This window comes from Apodemus sylvaticus, chromosome 3 (genome assembly GCF_947179515.1).
Source record: "Apodemus sylvaticus chromosome 3, mApoSyl1.1, whole genome shotgun sequence".
Lineage (NCBI taxonomy): Eukaryota > Metazoa > Chordata > Mammalia > Rodentia > Muridae > Apodemus > Apodemus sylvaticus.
In genome coordinates this window covers 114680927-114697245 of record NC_067474.1, presented here as the reverse complement: position 1 = coordinate 114697245, position 16319 = coordinate 114680927, and positions in this window count along the sequence as shown.

Here is a 16319-nt window from a genome sequence, read left to right as displayed (position 1 = left end):
CAAGTTTGGGCTAAATAGTGACTAGGGAGAGAATTGGTGTGGCCATCTGCACTGCAGAGATCCTAGTATCAAAGAGTGGTCGGGGCTGATCTGCCAGAAACAGGAGGGGTTTTTTTTTCTTTCCTTTGTAATTTTAAAAAGTTTTACTTTTAAGTGTGTGTGTGTGTGTGTGTGTGTGTGTAAGGAAGCGACAAGAGTGCATCAGCTCCCCTGGAGTTGGGTTTCTATGCAGTTATGAGCCGCCTGCTATGGCTGTTGGTCCTCCACAATGGCAGCACGCAGTCTTCCTGGTCCAGGCATCTCCCTTTCTCCCAGTTCGACATTTTTTTTCTATCAAATTTAAAGTGTTTATCATTAGTAAAAACAGAAATAAATTCTAGTCTCTGTTCCACTCTCTGGACCTTTTCTATTAGGCACAGCTGTGACCTACAGGGCAGAGGACACGGGCCTGGAGAGCACGGGGTTTCCCGCAGGGCAGGATACCCTTTAAGCCTCAGTTTCCTCACTGAGGACGGAATACTTCTGCTGCCTCTCACTGCGTGGTGGAGAGGCCGCCATGAATGCGATGCTGAGCGCTGATGTTTCGGGAACCCTGCCTCTCTTGCTGAGCATTACTTCACAAGAGCGTTTCCAAGAATTGAACTTAGAGGTCAAGGAGGCAGAACAGCTTTGTAGCCCTTTTATGTAAGTCCAGATGAAATTTCGTTTTGTAAGAAAGCTGGCTTCCGGGAGCTGCAGGAGGAGGGCAGTCACAGACAGCCGCTCTCACCAAGAGCCTCGCCACACTGCAAAATCCATCCTCAGTCTTCACCCAGCAGTTGGCTGTAAATGGCAGGAAATACGGATTAAACAGAGGAGGACAATGAAGACCTAAGATGTGCAGGGGTACAAGGCTGGGAGAGGGGAGGCAGCGGGAACTCTGCGATGTGGGCTCAGCACTTTCGTCTAGAAGTAAATAACTCCAGAAGAAAAAAAAAACTTAAGCAGATTAATGCTGGTTGCTTTTATTCTTTGTGAGTACCTTTTACATTTTCTTTCTTTATTGTTTTTATATTTATTTTAATTAACATACAACGTAACAGGTTTCCTTCTCTTGTTTTCATTGAGTTTAGCTCTGGTTTAGATGTCTGATTTCCCATTGCCCGCACCTCTCCTCCATCTCCTTGCCTACCCTGGCCACTTGCCTCCAGGATTCCCCTTTCCACTTTTTTTTTAATTATATATTTTTATTTTCTATATTCTTTGTTTACATTCCAAATGATTTCCCCTTTCCCAGTTCCCCCCTCCCCATATGTCCCATAAACCTTCTTCTCTCCACTCATTCTCCTTTTTCTCTGTCCTTATATTCCCCTCTAATGCTGGATCAAGCCTTTCCAGGATCAGGACCCTCTCCATACTTCTTCATGGGAGTCATCTGTTATGCTAATTGTGCCTTGGGTATTCAGAGCTTCTGGGCTAATTAATATCCACTTATCAGAGATTGCATTCCATGTGTATTCTTTTGTGATTGGGTTACCTCACTTAGGATGATATTTTCCAGATCCAACCATTTGCCTAAAAATTTCATGAATTCATTGTTTTTAATTGCTGAGTAGTATTCCATTGTGTAAATATACCACATTTTCTGTATCCATTCCTCCTTTGAGGGACATCTGGGTTCTTTCCCCCTTTCCACTTTATCGCGCCTTTCCCAGCCCCGCTCCCGCAGACCTCTTCCTAGTGTCCTGCCCTCTCCACCCATACTCACTTCTATATAAATAATCATACATAAAAATTAGACGCCAGTTGATGTAGCATTGGAGGGGAGTATCAGGACAGAGAAAAAGGAGAGAGGTGATTGGAGAATGGGTGGAGAGAAGAAGGTTTATGGGACATATGGGGAGGGGGGAGCTGGGAAAGGGGACATCATTTGGAATGTAAACAAAGAATATAGAAAATAAAAATATATAATTAAAAAAATAAAATATAAAAAAAATTAGATGCCAGGATCCACGTATGAAAAAAAATCTTTTGAATGAATCAATGAAAAAAATGAAATGTATTTATCAGAGCCTGGCTTACCTCATTTACTATCATACTTTCCTGTTTGGTTTATTTTTCCGCACATTTCATACTCCCGTTTCTCTTGCTAGTTGAACAAAAGCCCATTGTGGGAACTAGAGAGATGACTCAGTGGTGAAGTGCCTGTGTGAGCACACCACACAGTCATGGAAACCTGTTACAGCCCTGGGCCCATATTTAAATTAAAAATGTATATATACATGGTAGCATGCATCTGTGACCCTAGTTCAAGGTGTACGGACACACAGGATCTCTGAAGCTTGCTAACCAGGCACTCCAGTCAATAAGTTAACATTGGGTTTAATGAGAAACCATGCCTCGAAAGACAACCTAAAGAGAAATCGAGAAAGACACCCAGAGCTGATTCTGGCTTCCATTTGCATTGATTGATGGATGGACACACACAATTCCATTGTGTGTGTATACCACATTTTTGCCATACATTCACGTGTTGACGGGCTTCCATGTTGACTCCATTTCTTTGCTATTATGAATAGAGCAGACGTGAGCAAGGCTGTGCAAATGTTCCTGTGGCGGGATGTGGAAAACACTGATATGCCTAAGAGTAGGATAGCCAGGTCATGTGGTAGTTCTAGTCATGCCTCATCCTTGAAGAAGTCAGAAGAGGGCATCAGGTGCCACTGACCTGGAATTAGACAGTTTTGAGTTATCATGTGCTGGGAATCAAAGCCAGGTCCTGACAAGAACAATTGCTCTCAACCACCGAGCCATCTCTCCAGCCCCTTAACCTGACTATTTCTACCGACAAGCTTTCTGCTTGGTATACCAATAACCAAGAAAGCTATATTAAAATAGTAAAGGTTCTAAATGACTTTCATCAGTATGTTGGAGCTAGGGGAATATGAGTTTTTAAATATGATCTTCCTAATAAGATGAACCTTGTAGCAATATGTAATGATGCTCTTTATCTTTTTTTACTGGTTTATTTTCAATGCTGATTTTGTTCCTTGCTGGTTTAATGATTCCTGGGGAGTCCCCATACTTGAATAGCTCTGAAACACTATCCTGAGCTGGGACAATGGGCTGAGCCTTTAGAGCCTCTCAAGCAAAGACTCAGGAGAGTAATGCCCACCCTACAGAAAGGTCAAGGCACATCTGGCAGGGTGCAGAGCGACCTCTATGAGTAGACTTAGTAATGCATTGTCTGTTGATGATGTGCTTGGTAATTGGGGAAGTGGGAACTTTGGTCCCTAAACAGGTAGGGGAAAGAACTGACAGATGGGTCAAGGGGCGGTTACCACTGACTGCTTAGGCTGCTCAGATCCACTTCTTAGGGAAATGTCCTAAAAGCCGGAGTTTCAGGATTCCAGTGGATTGTATCTTCTGGGGGAATTTAAAGTATAAAGGATAGCAAGTTAAACTACCATGCTGCCTTGTCTCAGGATGGAACAAATGCCTAGCATTCGCTTCCTGTAAACCCCAGTCCCTCAGCCATTGCCAGTGCAGCCACAGGCTGGAGGGCCTTTCTGACTGGTTGGTTCTGACTCTAATCTCAGAGAGAACAGACCCTGGGTCATTTTGTCCTTGTAGAATTGCTGCTCCATTTAGCTGTTTTCCTCTAAAATTGAATCTAAAAATAATAATAAATACCCAACGGGTCATTTGGGTATCTAGTCTGTCCCTTTCTATCACTACTGTGTGATATAAATCACTTCTTTCTGATAGAGACTGGGTGCTAGCCATGAGCAGACAGCAAGATGGGGTGTTACCCTCTGTGAGCAGGCTCCTGTTCAGGAGGTAGACTCCAGAGGTGTGGTGATGAAACCTACATTCTTCAGTCAAATACTTGAGAGCAATCGTAAGGAGGCTTCCTGCACAAACTCCTTGGTTCTTCTTGCATGCCCAACATGCTAGACACACCACATCATCTCTAGCTTTCCTACCTTCTCACTTACTGTGATACTGGTGCTTCTCATGGGTAGCTGCTGATATCTGGCCTCTGCCTTTGATAGCCCATGCTTCTTGCTGGCATTAGTTACCCCATTCTCCCAGAAGCAGCTCTTGTCTCTAAAGGACAGTCAACAACAAACTTCCAAGTGATTGCTGGCCTTCCTTTTAGCAAGCAATCCCCTACTGCTTCAGCAAGGAGAATGCCCTGTCAGGGGTGGTCGTGCAGACTTACCATCTTCTGGTGGACGTGTCAGCCTTCCATAGCTGTTAATTCTGAGATTCGCACTTATAGGAGCCATTTGCTAACTCCTTCCAACATGTGCCACACCAACTCTGCTACTTAAACTTCCGTCGCTGTGGATTATGGCCCTTTCCAACAATCTGGGAGTTACCCTGAGAGTGTGTTAGCACTGTTTCTCAGAGGCCTAGTCAGGGACAATGTCCTAGCAACAAATTTTAAGGTCTGATCCCTTCCCACCCATCTACTTAATAGAGTAATCTCAGGATCCCGTTCCGCATTACTTTCCCGGTTTCTGTTGACATATGTTGTTTAGGTTCCACAGTTTCTCTGGGGTACAGCTCTTTTCTTCCTTCAAGCACTTTCATGGCTAAGGTGTCTTGTAATTTCATCCTATTGTTTTCTTGTCTGGTGGATAAGGAAATAGGGAGATCGTGTGTTATTCTATGAGGCAAAGGGTTTTTTTTTTTCATCACCTATAACTGAGTAGGAAACATTAGCCTTTAACTAGATGTGATGAACTTCATGCACAGCCCAAAGATTGCCAAGAACATCATCAGGATTTTCTCCAACCACAGCTGAGGGTTTCATCCCTACCTAATTGCAGTCAGCATTAGTAGAATACCTCTGCATGGCTTCAGAAGCCTGCTGCTACTCTTAGGATCTGTTCTGGACATTACTCTAAGATCTTCCTACTTCAGACTTCAGGAGATGAGAGTTAGAACATGCTTCTGAAAATGGTTCCTCTGCTTGCCATCTTCTTTCTCTAAAGCAGGGATTGGTCTTGGCCATACCCACCCAATTCTGTTCTCCTATAACTCCATATTCCCCCACCACTGCCTCACTCACACGTGTCCACCTATCCAGGCACCATGGTGAAACCACACTACACTTCTACCTTATGACAGAAGCCATCTGTGTGCCACCTGCCACCAGCTATGGCATTCTTGTTGCCAGCTCAAAATTCAGCTGTAAATTTTGTGTTGTTGTTGTTAACACTCGGGTCCTTAGACACTTGAAGAACCTCTGCTTTGAGAGTCAGATTTCTTGGGAGAGAGACTCATCATAGTCACTGGTGTGTTTGAGACACTAAGATGCGAACGAACAGGATTGGGTGAGGATAGAGGCTAGCAAGCTAAAGCGAAGGTCTAGGCAAATCCCAGGTGGAGCTCAGTGTGGATGACCTACAGAGTGATCCTGAGGTGGGGGTGGAGGCTGGCGGATTTCCAGAGTATTGGTGACTCATCAGCTTCAGACTCCAGAAGAAAGGATGCTCAAGCCCTCAAAACCCTTTGAAGTTGAAGTGAAGGAAGGGAATAAAGCCTCAGTCTGAGAATGTGGTGTAGACAGGGATCTTTTCTAATGAAGGGGCTTCAGCACGGTCCAGCCTAAAGGATGGCTGTAGAGAAAGGAGGCTCAGCCACCAGCAGCTTAGGGTTCAGCACTGGCTGGGATGCTGCAGGGGGCAGGCTAAAGCAAGAGCATACTCACTCCCCTGACTCTGCGGAGAGCAACAACACCCAGAGAGAAGTACAGCCAGTGTATGTACGTGTGTGTGTGTGTGTGTGTGTGTGTGTGTGTGTGTAAGTTCCTCATTAAACAATTGATGGTGTGTTATGCCTGAAAGCACTGTTCTGAGTATAGGTCTCTCTCTCTCTCTCTCTCTCTCTCTCTCTCTCTCTCTCTCTCTCTCTGTCTGTGTGTGTGTGTGTGTGTGTGTAAGTTCCTCATTAAACAATTGAAAATGGTGTAGTATGCCTGAAAGTCATGTAGATAGGAAGATCATGATGAAAACCAGAAAAATCTATGCTTTCAAGACATTTGCAACTAAAACATGTTTTTGTTGAACTTATTGAATCTGTATTTCCCAAACTCACATGGCCACTAAACTTGTGACATTTCTGGAACGCCCATTGATGTGCTTCAGAGCATTCTGCAAAACACAGTTTGGGGAACCATGAACCAAGTTACACCAGGAGCTTAGTGATCTCCAGGCTTTTGCCAGTCTCTAAGCAGCCAGTCTTTAACCAGGACATTGATGGTTGACTCCTTATTAGAATCAGGAAATTGAATGAAACAGTCGGATTATTTTTAAAAACAACTTTCTTACTCTGCAGTGTTTCCACTGGGAAACAGGCTCAGAGTGACAGCAACGAAGTAGTAAATTTGTTCCAAGATCTAAGGACGGAGATGACCGACAAAGACTCTGTCCCCAAAGGAGGTAACAGGCTGTGGTGGAGTTCAGAGTACCTGTGAGTACTTCTATGAAGTGGCATGTTCCTGAGATGAAGGAATATGATGAGTGAGCCTGCATTCGTCCACACACTTGAGAATGGCAGAGAGAGAGAGGCAGAGCCTGGGCCTGGACAGCAGTCACTGGGGAAGTCAGAAGGTGGGAAGGGGACTTCAGAAGTGGCTCAAGAGCTGTCAGGACTATCCTGGCAATACTTACTCATGCAGTTTTAGAAAACCTCATCTATTCCTCTCTCTGGCTTACTGTCTCCTTAGCAAGATGAAGACAGTAGTCTTTCACACCCCATAGGGACTCCATGAGCATCAAACAGGAGAAAAAAAGTCATAAACATTAAGCAAGCACTAAAGTACTATGCAAAGAAGGATCTTAGGACTTACTTATTCCTTCACAAAGTACATTTCAAAGAAAGCTAAACAAACTCCCCCAAACTTTCCACTCTCAGGGCTATTTTTATTTTGTGATTTTCCAAGCCTCAAAATGAAATTGGAAAAAAAAAAAAAGGAGAAGAGAAGAAGAAAGAAAGAACCCTTGGCGGCTGCTTTTTATATGGTAGTTTATAAGAGTGGGGATGAAATAGAAATCAAGATAGCACAAGGCCCCAAGTTTACATTCTCAGAGGGAGGCCGAGCTGTGGAAGCACTGAAGGCTTTAAGGAGGGCAGCTGAACTCACTAACGCCAGCCTGGCTCTAACTAGCCTGTGGAGTTTTAAGTGGTCTAATCAGGCCCGCTTTTCACAAACACAAATAAATAAAAATTGACATTACATCGGGCAACAATATGGTATGCCCTGTGCAATTAGAACCAGCTGAGTTTGTGCACCCCACGGTTTACAGAGAAGGCAGCCATGCACTGCACTCTGGGGACAGATGTCTCTGTGGCTTCTCAACACACGTTCCAGGGTGGCAGTTCCCAAGATTTTGAGGGGGACGCAGAGTTACTTCTTTCAGATGGTTCTGGGGCTCATATGTTCCGACAGTCATGTCATGGGCTGGCAAAGCACTGTGACGAGAGGTTTTCCCTTAATGAAGGACGGAATGCTCAGAAGGGATGGATCCAATTGTTGTAAGGTGACAAACCCTAGAGTTTCCTGGAATACCGTCTGAGAGTGCTTTGACTCCATGAATAAAAAAAAACAGGAACAATGGACGTCTAAGGAAGGATGGGAGGCAAAAGATCTTGTAGAACTTTCAATGATAGTTCTAAGACACAGAACTATATGGGATCACCCCTGTTCAGGTGAGCCCCACTGCCCTAGGAACAGAGACCAGACTCCCCCGGTTCAGGTGAGCCCCACTGCCCTGGGAACAGAAGCCAAACTCTTACAAGTGCCTCATGAGGTCCTAAGCAAGACCTTAGGACTCATGTCCCGCTCCCATGGATGTACTCTCTCCCCCTCCCTTCACTGTCAGACACCACCCCCCTACCCCAAGCTGAAACCCTTTTCCCCTTCTCACTATTGCTCCAGTAAATCCTTTCCCACCAGTTTCAGATCTCAATGTTAGATGCCATTTTCTTGGAAAGATTTGCCAGAATGTCCCTCCTCGAAACGGAGGTTGGAAGACTATATCAGCAGTTAAGAGTGCTAGCTGCTCTGACACCATCCTGGAATTTGGTTTCCAACACCAACATAGCAGCTCACAACCCTCCTTTGTAACTGCTGATGGATCCAACATACTCTCTGGCCTCCACAGCCACTGCACATATGTTTGGAAATGCAGGCAGACAGACAAAACACTCACATAAAAAATAAATACCAGAAAACAACCAAAGTTGGCATTCACCTCAAGACTGAGTTGCCAGTGGTTTCGTCTCCCTATAATCATGTCATGGCCATCTCTCTATTACCAGTCCATAAGTTTAAGGAGGGTCAGACTGAGCATTGTGTACTGCTGTGTCCTTCTGGAAGAAGCTCAACAAGTCACTTAATGAATATGTACAATGAATGATTTTTCCATTTTCCTGAACCCTAACCACCATCATATCACCCCACACAGCAGACCATTCTGATAGCCTAGGTTTCTTTCATTAAAGAACAAAACTAAAGCAGTCAGGTGTTACAATCTTAGAAGAGAGCTGTAAATGGAAAGGGCAAAAATGACAAAGGAGTGGGCTCAGTAGCCCAGACAGAAGGGAGAGATGGCCAATATGGACTCCTCCTCAACACAACCCATCTCACATCCAAGCCCTTTGCTCACTGAAAACAATTAGTGCACTTTTATCTTAGGGTCTAAGATGCTGAGGGCATCTGAGATGCTTGAGGGGGAGAGAGGGATGGAGAGAGAGAAAGAGAGAGAGAGAGAGAGAGAGAGAGAGAGAGAGAGAGAGCAGTAAGTTGTCAACTTTGCCCAACAACTAAGGAGCAGAACTCAACCAAAGGCCTAGCTGTCTAGTCCCAAGTTACCTTCTCTTTTGAAAGTAGCTGGGGTGCTCAGGTCGTGTGTACACTTCCTGGAGACTACACAGACGCAGAAGCAGCATTAAGTGCCCTTTAGCCAGAGACTGCCGAGGTACATACGGATTGCTCCTTGGCTTGCAAAGCAAATATTTACTCAAAAGCCACATAGCACGGTACATAAGTTCCTGATAGCCCCGGGCAGTTTCTAACTCATTTATCGTTCATTTTTAATTTGTTTTTTAGTGCATATATTTTCTGCATTGGACTCAGAATAAACAAAGCTGAGAATAGGGCCGGTTGAGCTGAAAAGTGGTCTGTACTTAAAACCCCCCCAGTCTCTACCCATTACCCCTAAATTCCTATTTCTGACAAGTCCAGAAGCAAAATCAATCAAGTTAAATGGAGTCAGAGTTCCATTTAAGGGCTGTCTCTCAGGCACTGCACATGCTGTCCTTTGGGAAATGACTGGAGAAATAAGGAGACATAAGCAGTTCCCTGCACATACTTTGTACTGCTAGCAAAATGGTCTGGGTTTTGCTTATGACCTTGTCTCTAGCCAGTTGGTGACCTGGGCAAGTCACTTAACCTCTCTGAACTTCAGCTTCCTCCTGTATAGAGTGTGATTAATGATCACCTTCCTAAGTGATTCTGGATATATTAACAAGAGACCAAACGAAAGGCCAAGCCTAATATCTACCCGCCATGTATTTGCTAAAGCCTTCTAGGAGTCTGGCTGTTCTCTGAAGTGGATAGAAGCAATAGGCATGATGGGATTCCCTCTCCTTGGAGCCTGCCTTCCAGTGCGGCCAGACAGATGGAAAACAAAGAATATGCAAGAGGTCTCATTACAAGTTGTAAAAGAGAAAAGTCACCGTGGAAAGGAACCAGAGGGTAATGGGATATGTTGTTATATTACAGAAAGAGCCTCTCTGGCAAGGTGGGCTTTGAAGGCACTGAAAGAAGGAAGCAGGAAAGAGGTGGGACAGAGGTTCTGGATGGGAATAGTAGAAGCATGGTGGCTAGCAAGCCAGGGTGGCTGAGTGAGCAGAGTGCATGATGGGAAATTGCCTTACAGAAACTGTAATTTTATGAGATCCCATTTGTCAATTCTTGATCTTAAAGCATAAGCTATTGGTGTTCTGTTCAGGAACTTTTCCCAATCAAAACAACCCTGAGATTTCACCTCACACCAGTCAGAATGGCTAAGGTTAAAAACTCAGGAGACAGCAGGTGTTGGCGGGGATGTGGAGAAAGAGGAACACTCCTCCACTGCTGGTGGGATTGTAAGATGGTACAACCACTCTGGAAATCAGTCTGGCAGTTCCTAAGAAAACTGGACATGACACTTCCAGAGGACCCTGCTATACCTCTCCTGGGCATACACCAGAGGATTCCCCAGCATGCAATAAGGACACATGCTCCACTATGTTCATAGCAGCCTTATTTATAATAGCCAGAAGCTGGAAAGAACCCAGATATCCCTCAATGGAGGAATGGATACAGAAAATGTGGTATATATACACAATGGAGTACTATTCATCAATTAAAAATGAATTCATGAATTTTTTAGGCAAATGGATGAAACTGGAAAATATCATCCTAAGCGAGGTAACGCAATCACAAAAGAATACACATGGAATGCAATCATTGATAAGTGGATATTAATTAGCCCTGAAGCTCTGAATACTGAAGATACAACTAGCATATCAAATGATTCCCATGAAGAAGGAAGAAGAGGGCCCTAATCCTGGAAAGGCTTGATCCAGCATTGTGGGGGAGTACCAGGACAGAGAAAAGGGAGGGGGAAAGATAGGAGAATGGATGGAGAGAAGAGGACTTATGGGACATATGGGGGCGGGGGGACTGGGAAAGGGGAAAGCTTTTGGATTGTAAACAAAGAATATAGAAATATATAAGAATTATGCCATTTAGAAGAGGTAACTGCAACCTAGGGAGGCTAAGGGAATTGCCCAGGCCACCATAGCTACTGAGGAACAATGGGAGGACTAGAAGCTATTGACTCCATGCTTCTCTCTGGATACTAAGAATAATGTTTTGTAATTGGTTATTTTCTCATGAGACAGGATACTGCTTGCTGTTTATAAGTTGGGGAAAATTATTCTTTATAGGGATAGGCAAATTTAACATATAGATTTTTTTGGGGGGGGGTTCAGGTAGGGGCAGTGTACCAGTGACCTGGTTCTTTAAAATGAGGCCCATCTCTTCTCCACCCAGTCTCTCATCCTTACTGGCCCAACTGCTTTCTAATGCTCTCAGCACCAAGACAGATCACTCTCTTCATGTCTACCCAGTACCCTGCCACCCTGTCTGCCTCTGCTTCCCCCAAGCCAGCCTTGAATGAGTCAGGGACATTAGCCTCGGCTCTGACTTATTGTACAACTGCCTGCCTCTGCTTCCCTCTTCCTTCTTGGGCTTGTTGGCACCCACTCCCTTTCCCAAGCACTGTTCTTCAAGAAATATCATCTGCATATATGGGAATCTCTGCCCTGGCCCTGCATTGTTGATAGCTCTGGAGCTGTTTATAAAAATATCCCTGGCATTCCCTGCCATCATGGTTGTCGTCATGGTCTGCAGCCTGCCTGGCTTTGCCAGTTTGATAAGAAGCACTTTGTTTGCCCTTCAGGGAATTTCTGACCTACCTCACCAGCTTTCCTTCCCAAGCTCACGTTATCCATTAAAAGAACCATTATAAAAATTACACAGTATTGTCTGTAGCGCACACTTGAATCTGCAGCACTTTGGGGCTGATTAGTTTGATGAGGAGCTGCTCAAATTACCTGAAGATTCTGGTTAGCTCAGCCAATCACTGGTCTATTTGTCTTGGTACTAGTTAGTTCAGCAGGAGGCTAAAGAACTCAGGTAGAGATCTGGTTCACAGAATGCAGGGCAGGGTATCTCATATTTGATTGGAAATCATAGTTGGTTAATGTGCTTGTTGGCTGATAAGCTCAACTTCCTATAGCCCTGAGCTTTGGAAGAAAGACCCTGATCTTTATCTCACTGAAAATAAGTCAGCATCACTCTGCCAGGTTCACTAACCACAGACTTTCAGCTTAACCTACCTAGCAAATATAGAGGAATATAGAGCAAAATATACAGAAAAAAGGAATAGATCCCTGAAGCACATAACCATTTGTAAGAACAACTCTAAACATAAGCTCAACCTTTAGCTCACCTCTCATATATTAGACCTAAGTCATCTTTGAGCTTCAAGGAGGGTACCAGTAAAGATAACAGCGGTAGTGTCGAGCAACAAATGAGACCATTTTCATGTAAGTATGTCCTCAGCAGTTTGCTGGGCATCTACTGTACCCTTAGACAGCATGCTAGACACCAAGGATGCAGACAGACTGAGCATACAACTTGATGATGCTCTCCGGGAATGTTTCTATGGCTGAAGTTTGGCCCATGGAGCATGAGCAATGCACTGACTACCACCAACTCTCACTGCAAGGTTAGCAGACCTTTCTCTTTTTGTTCTAAGGAAGGCAGGCCATCGAGAGGCCCTTCGGCTTCCTCCTGCTACATCTTTGCGTTGTCTGTGCTAACTTCACTCTTGGTTTCTCCATCACACCACTGGATATAAGTCCTCTACCTGGGATCTTGACACATGCCCCTGGTATTTTGCATCTGCCATCTATTGAATGTTTTGTGCCTAAAATCATGCATTTTTAACTCTCTACTTTTTGTAAATAAAGGTCTCCTCCATGAGTTGAACAGTGTGGCAAACTATCTTTCCTGTTAATCCCCTGAGTCTCTAGACATATACGGAGTACGGATGGGGGGGGGGGGTCTGTGTTTTCCTAGAGCTCCATTGATGCTACCTTCTGAATGGAAAGATTCTCACCTTGAGTTTACCAATCTTGAATCTCTCTAAGGCAACTCATGTTTGTATTCTCTGTATCTTAATAGATTCAGGTTGCCGTAAGAAAATTACATAAACTGAATAGATTATAGGCAACAGAAATGTGTTTCTCCTGTATTTGGAAACTGGGAAATCTAGATTTGGTGATGGCAATGTCTTCTTACTGAGTTCTCACATAGCACAGGGGCTAAGCAGTATCTCTCTGGCTTCTTGTATATGACACTAATCCTACGCCCGCGGCCTGGTTACTTTTTAAAAGCTCCACTTTCAAACACCACCATTACCTTGATGATTAGGATTCCGGTGTATTAACCTGATGGGACAAAACATTCAGACCATAGCACTTCACAGCCTAATTTACTCCAAGAACACCAGAGTACTATTCTTTCTGCTCACAGACTCCCGAACCCGCACCATCTATTTCCTCCCCTGAGGGTTGTGCTGGTTTTCTTTCAAAAGCCACCAGCGATCTCTTTCAAATCTAAAAGTCATCTTCCAGCTTAATATCCAAAAACAGCCAGTATGTGACCAACCTCTTCTCTCACATATCTCAGGGTTTTGCTCAGGGTTTTTAGAATCCTAAGGAGTCAGAATCCGTCTGACTCCTAGATCTCTCTGTTACTTCAGTGAAAGCATGCCTCCATTTTCCATTCTTAGTTAACTGTTTCCTTGCTTGCTTGCTTGCTTGCTTGCTTGCTTGCTTGCTTGCTTGCTTAGAATGGAGTCTCAATACATAGCCCAGGCTGGTACTGAAATCTTGACCTTCCTGCCTCAGTCAACTCATTCCTCTCTAAATCCTCTTCTCGGGTATGTAGAACCATTACTACTACTTAGCACATATATGTAGCAGGTCCCAAGCACACCTGTGGCACCACTCTACCTTCCTTCTGATGAGGAAGGTGAGGCTGAGCACCCTAACCCCACTCTGAGTAAGGGAAGTCAAGGCAAAGAGTAAAACTGGGCAACTTTTAACAAGACACCCAGCGGCCAGAGAGACAGCTAGACAAGGACAGTGTTTGTCCCCAGGGTGTCCTTTTCACAGAGGAAAAGGTACCCTGTCTCTTAATTCTAAGAGGATACAGTCCAATTTCAGAGTGCTTGGCTTGGTAAAAAGAAGAAACACTTACTATCCCTTATACCATTAGCAATATAATATCCCTTCTTGCAGGATACAGAAAGTGGGAGTTGATGAGGGACTCAAGTAGCTAAAATTCCGACCCTGGCCTCTGACTCCGGGGATGTTCTCTCAACAACCTCAGTTCCTTGATCTCACAGTCTGTTGTGAGGATTTAACTAAACAGGTCACAGATGTACTTGGCTTGGAGTTTGGTGTGGAAGAAGCACGTGATAGAAGGTGACAGTCACTGTGAACATCATTGTTATCCACACCAACACTCTGACCCATTTCCAAAGCTTCGCCCAACTCATTTATCAGATGCTTCGTGAGTTCTCATCCACCAAGCAGTATGCTAGGTACTGGGGTTACAAGGATGATGGAAGTTTAGTGCCTGCCTCACCAAATTGCATATCCAACAGCCACAGAAATAAGGAACTAAAATAACTAAAATACAAGGGCGATTACTGTAACAGCTGTGTGAGCTCAGAGGAAGGGATGGACCGTGTGCCAGCATCAGGAGGCATGGGATCCAGGTAGGGAAGGTAGCAGATTTAGAGAAAAGAATATTAACAAAACAAAACAAAACACCATTTAAATCATTAGATGTTGGCCACCCTGGGTCACTAGTAAAGACAGGCCAGAGACATGGAACATGGTAAATAAAAAGCAGGGACTTAGACAAGAACAGGCTGTTCATGGCCACGAGTCAACACTTAGCATTGAAAAGCCATTCAAATAAGGTCATCAGACTGGGATATAGTCATAAAGCAAATTCTAGCACCTAGACCAATACTTTGCACATAGTAGGTCTTAGTAAACACACTGTGGATAAATAGGTGGCTGGAAGAATGGAGGAATGTCCTGAAAAGAACTATCTCCTGATGTCAGCACTGAGAAAGTTGCATGTAAATTTAAAAAGCTGGGGCAGTCCTGCGAACACAGGTGAGCCACTGTGGAAGAAGCTAGGGTTAAGATGGAGAGTGCTAGCACATAAACTAAGGCTCATAGGAGCAAGAGGCTTGGGGACACTATTGCTCTCACAACCTCTGCCATGAGGTTGCATCAGGGTGACCATCCCCAAATCCAGTGATCTCTGTAAGTATTCAGTTACCTTGTTTGTACATCCCACCTCAAAGAGAATGCCTCTATCTGGACTCTTCCTGCAAATTGACCATCCTTCAAGGATCTTTGCTCCAAGGAAGTCTCCCCCATTGACCCTAGCAAGAAGCAATCTGATCTTCCCTTCTACCAGCAAGGCTGTGCTCAGCAATCTACGTTATTTATTTCTTACGCTGAGTCCTTACAGCGACTATATGAAATCAGGACCTTTATTATTCCTAGCGGACAAAAGAGGAAGCATTCAGGTTAGAGTGGCTTGTATCTAAAATCCCCAAAAGATAATGAGTTTGAGACTAGCCTGTGCTACATAGAGAAACCCTGTCTCCCAAAAGCATAATCACAGAAGACTAAGTACCTTTCAAAGACTGAACAAATTATCTTCCAGAAACCCCAAACTGATACTGTTACTTCACATCCCACACCACTGACAGGAAAGCATTGAACATGTCCAGTTTCCACAGGGATTAGAAGCTGATCCTAGGATCAAACCCAGAATTCTGTTGCTAGAAGCTCCTCGTTTCCTGGCAAGGAAGGGGATTTGCCTGGGGTCACCCTACAGTATAGGAAAGTCAGGGTGCCAGCCAATGGGAAAATCCATATGGCATCACAACACTGGACAGTCTTCCATCACTTGACTGTCCATTTTTCATACTAACATGGCTTCTTTTATTGTTCTTTTTTTTAAAAAAAGATTTATTTATTTGATGTATGTGAGTACACTGTCACTGTTTTCAGACACACCAGAAGAGGGCAACAGAACCAATTCCACATGGTTCTGAGCCACCATGTGATTACTGGGAATTGAACTCAGGACCTCTGGAAGAGAAGTCGGTGCTCTTAACCCCTAAGCCATCTCTTTAGCCCCTTTTATTGTTCTTAAATAGCACTTAGAACTTCTCTGTGTAGGTTTCAAATTCCTTCTGAACAGAGACTATGTTTTGGAGATCTCAGAATCCTCCCAATACCAAAAAGGAGCCACAGACACACCAGCATCTATGTATAATAACTAGTTGAAGGATTAGCTACACAACATGACTATGAAAATGTTCATAAACTTTCTTATGTAGATGTTTGTATAAATCAGCAGCCTCAAATCACTGTGAAGAGTTCATTTGCTTTTCACTTCTTATAAAGCATAGCCCAGAACTAAATCAATGAGTTCATTACCACGTGCTCAAAGCAGCCACAGCATTTCTAGATCGCTAGTTCTAGAATGGGTTGCTGCTTTGAAGGCTCCTGACTTTCTAGAATACCAGCAAGCAGCTGCCTTACAAATCCTGCAGATCAATTGTTCTACAAAGACATATTATTTCTTAACACTGATGAACATTTTTGTT